Genomic DNA, 8,110 nt, shown 5'->3' on the forward strand with positions numbered 1-8,110 from the left:
TGTTAATATCTTCCCTAGATCTTATCGACCAATTCCCTGATTGATCCTTCTTAAGCCAATGTTTGTAAGTGAGCCAATTACTGATGCTTATCCATCTACCGAAGAGTGCCTTCTGGGCCGATGTCCGAAGTGGTAACTTAAAACAAAATGTCTTTTTAATCTTTTTCCAAGTGAGTAGTAAAGATTTCCTCATTGGATGATTATTGAAATCTTTATTCATCCCCAACTTCTCATAACATAAGAAGGCATTTCAACCAAATCTCAACTGCACAGCCTCTAGATCAAGCATTTCTTTGTCCTCTAATTTAATCCAGTTTTGGATCCAAATTAGATTACATGCCCAGTAATATAATCTGAAGTCTGGGAGCGAATAGCCCCTCTCTCTGAAGCATCTTTGAGCTCCTCCGAGGTTTGTGTCCTTTCCATATGAATCTTTTTAGCTCGGCTTCCCAACCTTTAAATATCTTATCCTTAATCTCTATTGGCAAATTTTGTAGAAGAAACATAATTTTCTGTAGAACTGCCATTTTGATTATGGCAATTCTGCCTAGTAGTGAAAGATTTAACCAGCCCCATGTCCTTAAATTTTATCTTATGTCTTTCCATACCCCTAAATAATTATTGTCTTTAGAAATCCCAATTCCGAAGCACCTCAGTTTCTTTCCTACTTGGAAGCCCGGTTTCCTCTTTCATTCCTCTACCTCTTCTCCAGTCATATTTTTAGTTATCAACACTGTCTTGTCTTTATTGATTTTCAGTCCTGTGGATTTGCCGAACTCCTGTAGCTCCTGTAGCAGCGGTTCTCTGCCCCGATTTGGGTCCTCCAAAACTGTTACCACGTCATCCGCAAACGCTCTTATCTTGGTTTCCTTTCCTTTCCTGTTAATCCCTTTTATATTTGGATTACCTTTAACAGAGGAAATCAAGATTTCTATCACTTCTAAGAATAAGAGCGGTGATATCGGGCATCCTTGCCTTGTGCCCTTATTTATCATACATCCTTGGGATCTTTCTCCGTTGATAATTAAGCTCTTTGCCGATTATATATTTGCCTTACTGTCTCCCATTTCCATACTTTTTACCACTTCTATCAAAAAATCCCATTTCACGCCGTCGAAGGCTTTCTCCGTGTCAATAGCAATTAGGGCATATTTTTTCTCATTATGTACTTGGTAAAATTCAAGACAATTTATAATCGTTCTGATATTGATCCTAATCTATCTGCCTGGTAAAAACCCGTCTTGCTCCTTCCCAAATGTCGAATTCAAAATTCCCATCAGTCTGCTGGCAAGTATTTGTGTGAATATCTTATGATCAGTGTTCAGCAAACGTATTGGTCTATAATTAGTCATTACCAAGCTGTCCTTTCCTTCTTTAGGAATTAAAGTGACACTCGCTAGCTCCCATGAGTCTGGAATCCCCTCTGCATTAATAGGATTAAACCATTTATATAGTGGATCCACTAGTTCCCCTGGAAATGTTTTATAATATCTAGCTGTAAATCCGTCCACTCCAGGGGATTTCCCCTCTTTATCATCTTCTTATCTTCCCTCCGTCTATGGGGCCTGCAAAGGGAGGGGGCTTCCTTTCCTGGGGAGGCCATGGTCTAGATCTTCCCTGTCTATGGGGCTTCAAAAGAAGGCTCCAGGGCAGAGGAGAATGTGGCCCAACAGAGGGACCCTACCATTTCCCCAAATGAGCACATTCTCCGTCTCTCTGTCCGGAGGCAGAGCCCTCTTTCCCAAAATGGCTGCTGAGGGAGTCCTATCTAAATGTCTTTCAGCAGCCCCCTTTATGCCATCTCTTCCCTTGGCACTTTCCTTCTTTCCTTCCTTTAACCTCCATCCCTTCAAGGAAGGGGGCTTTCAGGCAAAGAACTAACAATGGCTTCCATGTCCTTTCTGCATGTTCCCAGAGGAGGATCACTGGGATCTTTGCAGGGTTGTTGTGAAGGGTAAGGAAAGGATGTGTGTGTGTGGGGGGGGGGGGGGCTAATTCAGATCTTGTGGGCCTCTAAGCCTAGTTGCTGGGGGGGTATCCCTCTCCCCAGAAGGGGCTTTCAGGTCCCTCCTTCTGCCTGCTCTTGGCTTTGGCCTAAATCTGGGCTCTTCTCTCCTCCACAGAGCCCCCTTCCCCAGGGAAAACCCCTTCCCCCCAGAAAGCTGTTGTTTCCAATGCTATTGAAGCCTATGCTATCTGATGCTTTTTATTTGTCACAAAAGTATTTTGACTGGGAACCTCCCCTCTTCCCAGAGATGAAGAGGGTGCCCCCATTGGAAGACCAAAGAGGGGGGCTTGCGATCCCTTATCTCCCCCCAAATGAGGAGGAAAGCAGGGAGGGTCTCTCCTCTGCCCCACTTTCCAGGAGGGAGGGGCTCCTCAAAGCCCTTTTTACATCTTAAGGACCCTGCCCCTCCCCCCATGGCCATGCCCCTCCTCAAGTGCCCCCTCCCCCCTTTTTCTCATACAGTTCTCTCCTCCACTTCCATCTCTTCCTCCCTCTGAACAGACTGTGAGGGCAGCAATGGCTTCAGGGCCTGAGCATGTGCACATGCCCCAAAGGCCCCTCCTGAGCATGCGCAGGGATCGCCAGGGCCTTGCTGCTGCTGCTGAGGCTTATTCTGTTGACAGCCTTTGCGGAAAGGGAAGGAGTGCACCCTTCTTTCCTTTCTTCCTTCCTTTGAGGAGACTTGGAGGATGCCAGAATGGAGCCCAAGGAGGAGCTGGACTCAGGAGGGAAAGGGAAGGAAGGAAGGCTCTGCTTTGTACATAGAGCTCTATCTGTCTGTTTGGTATGTGTTTGTGTGTGTTTGCCTCTTTTCTTCTTATGGCTGGGAATGGAGCTGAGGACTGATGAGAGAATAAAGTGTATTTTGTGCAAATTCAGAACTTCTGTGCATCAAAGAGTCAAACACATTGAAATAACAAATAACTTTATTGAGAACACATTATCAGAAATTCAGTGTTTAAACCAGAACTGTCCTCCCCAAGACAAAGAATACATTGAAACCCCAACACCTAGAACCCCACCCTCTTCCAATCCTAGCCCCCACCCTCAGTTCCCACAGTCTATGCCCCAAAGGGAACAAGGCCCCCTTTGCCATTCCCAGAAACTAGCCCCTTTCTGTTAACACCTGCCCCCACCTTTCTTCAGACAACATCCCACACTTTCCAAAAGCTATCATTCCCATAACTATTCTAGCCAGTTGTAAAAAAAATCCCATCATCCCCTATCTAGCTAACCTATACCATGACCCATAATCCCCAGCCAAGTTTATAACCTGAAGCAATTATCTATACTAATAGCAATTAAACTTAACAAACTATAACTTTAAAACATAAACAGACATATAGACAGACAAATGTAACACACAAAATCACAAGGGCCTTTTCTTTGCACCATTGGATTGAAAATATACTTTTTGTATTCCTTATTGACAAAAACTGTTAGTTTACTGCTGAGATTTGAGTGGCTTCTCTCCTGTGTGGACTCTCTGATGTCTCACTAGGTGTGACTTTGAAGAAAAACATTTTCCACAATGCTGGCATTTGTATGGCTTCTCTCCTGTGTGGACTCTCTGATGTATCACTAGGTTTGACTTCCGAGAGAAACATTTCCCACAATGCTGGCATTTGTATGGCTTCTCTCCTGTGTGGACTCTGTGATGTATCACTAGGTTTGACTTTGACAAAAAACATTTCTCACAATGCTGGCATTTGTATGGCTTCTCTCCTGTGTGGACTCTTTGATGTTTAACTAGGCTTGACTTCTCAGAAAAACATTTCCCACAACGCTGACATTTGTATGGCTTCTCTCCTGTGTGGACTCTCTGATGTTTCACTAGCTCTGACTTTGAAGAAAAACCTTTCTTGCAATGCTGGCATTTGTATGGCTTCTCTCCTGTGTGGACTCTCTCATGACTCACAAGTTCTTCTGTAAAGAAGGACAATCACAGTCAAGAATGAATATCAGAATTAAGAGAGGAGGGTGTTACCCCAATTTTTAGCCCTTGCTGAACCCTCCCTATTTGATATTAAATTAATAAAGTTGCTGAGAGTGACCTGAGCATGACACTATTGCAGATGTCCCCAAATCCATGGAACAATTGTATCCCTACTGACAGGAGCAAAGAAGAGATTGTAGTAGAACTGCCTTAAGGGAATCAGTCGAAGCAGATAGTCAAAGGGCTGTTAAAAAAATATTCCATTAAACATGATTTAAAATATTTTGATTGACAAGTGGCATCATTTCCTGTGAGACTGCCATAGAGTACTGAGTCAGAGCCCAAAGCATGATGCAATCTAACTGCAGAGGTCACTTCATGCTGTTTGGCACCAGGAGATGACTCACAACCAATACAGTATACAGCTCACATGCGGATTGGTGTGGATTGGATTGGAGTTGTGTGTACAAGAGATGGTGAAGTTGATGGAAGTCAGAGAGCTTGCAAAGATTTGTATTATTTTGCAACTCAGGATAGAGAACCTCGAAGGACTTGGGTGAAATCAACTGTGTCTGTGAGTTACTTTTAAGTGTGGACAGTAGTTAGTGCATTGCCAAAACCTATATCTGGATATTTGTTTCCATACTTTGCTATGTTATTGTTGAGCTGAATCAGGAAGTGTTTCTTTCAGATCACGCTGTACATTGGCTTATGAACAGGACTGGAATTCAGAGCCAAGAAGGACCTGAGAGCCAGTGTGCTAATCCCTTTTGTCTGAGGTATTTGCATCAAGCATCCATTGCATTTAATTTGGATTCAGACAATTTTTTCCCCACCCAGGAAACATACTAAAGCAATTTAAACCATTTTGAACCCTCAGTCTCTGTCCGTAAGCAACAATTTCAGTATAAATGTCCGCCCCGATATTTACTGTTCTTTGGCGTCAGTCCCGTTGCAGAGAGACACTCTGTTGGTTTACATGGCTAAGCTCCTCAATATACTCAACAAACCCACTTTCCGTTCCCTTGCAGGACCCTCAGCAATTCGAATCAAGAACATTCTAGGAAATGTATTACCATTAATATAGCTTTACATTCTTTACCAATCCCACCTTTGTTACTTACCTCTTGTGTGTATGTACGAATGCTTTTGTGTGTGTGTGTGTGTGTGTGTGTGCGCGCGTGCAAGCGTGTATTTTGCTTTTTCCCTAAATAAAACATAAAAACCCAATTGAAATGCCTCTGGAGTTATGTGAGATTGCATGCCTGGTATAGTTGGGCTGACCTCCGAGGTCACTGTTGCCTGAACAAAATTATGTCTCTTCTTTGAGCTAAGTACCAAATCCCCCCCCCCCAAAGCATAGCACTTCCAAGTGTCCTCCCCAGACTCCAGCATTTTGGGTAACAAAGGGCCTCTGGAACCAAAAATACAGCTGAGCAAGCTCAGGATGGAAAATAAAAGTGCTTTTTCTCTAATTGTGTCCTCCTTTCCTTCCTTCCTAAATATTACTCATAATTACTCTAAATAAAACCACTTAATATGTCTGAAAACAAGGACCTGATCCGGTTCTCATTAGTTCACTGAAACCAGTTTTGAAAATCTGTCAGAATTGCCTCCCAATCCCCAAGGCCCCTCTCCTGGCCCTTCCCAGGGGTCCCTTCCTCTCCGCACAGAGCTAGGCGATCCTGGCTTGGCTCCTGCCTTCCCCTCCTGGCTCCCAGATGCATGACCCCCTTCCCTTTCTCCCTCCACTCTCCAACCTTCTTTCTTGCCCATCAGCATCTCATTTTCAGCATCTCTTCCCTGCCTTTCATTTTTCACTTTCTGTCTGTCTCTTTATCACAGACATATACCCACAGAGTGTGATGCATAAAAGGGGCACTTTGAGGCCCATCTATTGAGAAAGGCGGGATAATCAATATACAAATAATTCATTGGCAAAGGCAGAGCAAAGGAGCTGGGACCTGGACTTCAATTTTGGTGAGGGTCAAGCACCAGGGAGCAGCCTTAAAACAGCCTTAAAACATTTATAAGACAGGCATGGAGTACTGATGGGGTTTGGAGGAGATCTCAGGGGCAACCCCACATTGTATTGCTGGGGGAGGGGGGCGAATGAAATAATATTTTGCCCCTCAGCATCCCACAGCATCCCTTTGGGGAAGTGGAGGCCATTTTACCACTGTTGGGCCCTCCCTGGGCCACTGCAGGCCCAAGAGAGGTCTTTCCCTCAAGAAGACTCTCCAGAGCTTTAAAAGGATGGAAGAGGCACCAAAAAAGGTTGTAAACTTGCTCAAGGGTGTGCTGAGTACCATTTGGGTGTGAAAAGCATTAATCTCAATGACTTCTTTCCACAAAATCCTAGAATAGGCAGTTTAGGATGGAGTAATTAGAATCCTTAGAAACTGGAGAGCAATAGTGCCTCACTGAACTACAGATTCAAATATTCTACATGATGTTGCTATCACAATTAAACTAGGCTTGACAGGGATCTAGGACTCCCAGTAGACCACAAGTTGAACATGGGCCAACAGTGTGATGCGGCAGCTACAAAGGCCCATGTGATTCCTGACTACCTCTATATAAGAATAGTTTCTAGATCAAGAGAAGTAATAGTGCCATTCTATTCTGCTTTGGTCAGGCCTCACTTGGAATCATCCTGTGTCCATTTCTGGGCCCCACAATTCAAAAAGGATGTTGACAAATTGGAGCATGTCCAAAGGAGGGCAACCAAAGTGGTGAAGGGTCTGGAAACCATCAAGCCCTATGAGGAGCAGCTTAGAGAGCTGGTTATGTTTATCCTGGAGAAAAGAAGATAAAGAGTGGATATGATATCCATTTTTAAGTATTTGAAAGGGTGTCATTTTGCGCAAGGAGAAGGCTTGCTTTTTTCTGCTACAGAGAAAAGGATACACCACAACGGATGCAAGTCACAGGGAAAGAGGTTCTACCTAAACATTAAAAGGAACTTTGTGACAGTAAGAGCTCTTTGACAGTGGAATATACTCCTTTAGAGTTTGGCGGAGTCCTCTTCTTTAGGGGGCTTTAAAAAGAGGCTGGATGGTCATCTCTTGGGGGTGATTTGAATGTGTATTCCTGCAGGGCAGAAGGGGGTTGAACTGGATGGCCCTTGTGGTCTATTCCAACTCTATGACTCTATAATTCTAGTGGAACCATAGCGACATGATAATATAGTATGAAAAGGCCTTCAGTCTTTATAGAAAGAGCAATGGATTCAGGTTCCTTACCTACAGAAGCCACATTCTCATAATTGTCCATCATAACATAATTGTACAAAAGTTTCTGTTTCTTCGTCAACAGATTCCATTCATCTTTGGAGAAATATACTGCCACATCTGCAAAGGTCACCTGAAATAGAAAATAGCCCTCATCCAGATAGTGACTAAACAAAAGGGGAGGAAAGCACATGTTGCAACCAAATATCATTTCACCACTTCAGAATTCAGTCCAGGAAATAAACTTTAAATTCTGTCAACAAGGAAAAAATCTACTGCCTTTGAGATCAATTTGGTTTGCATCCTTTCAATATAATAAACAATATAATTTAGGCCATGGCTGGGATACTGAGGATGGATTAGGATACTGACTATTCCAACACATATAGTACATTTAGCCACAAAAGAATTAAGGTGCATTAAGCCATTTCTTCCCAAATTTCAGAGGCAAATTTCATTTTTAAAAAACAGTTCTGGGGAGGACTCTGGATTTCAGGGCCACTGGGCCCACCCCCAATTTAGATCCAGATATGGTCCCCCATATCCCCAACATTTCACAGACAGGAAAAGCAGGGCACATGTGGACAAGCAGAAGCAGAAGGTGGTGAGGATGGCCAAAGTTGTTTATGAGGAAGATCACACAAGCTAGGAAGGGCACAGTAGTTTGCTTTTGCCTCCACCTCCTGAGCCAAAAAGGAAGACCCTTGTTACTTATCTCCTCACCTCTCCCCCCCTTTTGAGTTGATGGGGTGCAAACCCCTTAGAAGTCATTTTTCAGCAACCCAAGAGACCTGAGGATAAGGGGGAAAGTGAGAGGAGGAGAGAGAAACCGGGACATTTTTGAAAGCCCCTGAAAAAGTGGGGTGACAGAGGATTAACCATTACTTTCTCTGCCAAACTGGGACAAGATGTTCTCCACTTGCTTTCATGAGC

The sequence above is a fragment of the Sceloporus occidentalis genome, unplaced genomic scaffold (genome assembly GCF_023333645.1).
Source record: "Sceloporus occidentalis isolate IW3139 unplaced genomic scaffold, rSceOcc1.0.p SCAF_57, whole genome shotgun sequence".
In the NCBI taxonomy this organism is placed as follows: Eukaryota; Metazoa; Chordata; class Lepidosauria; order Squamata; family Phrynosomatidae; genus Sceloporus; species Sceloporus occidentalis.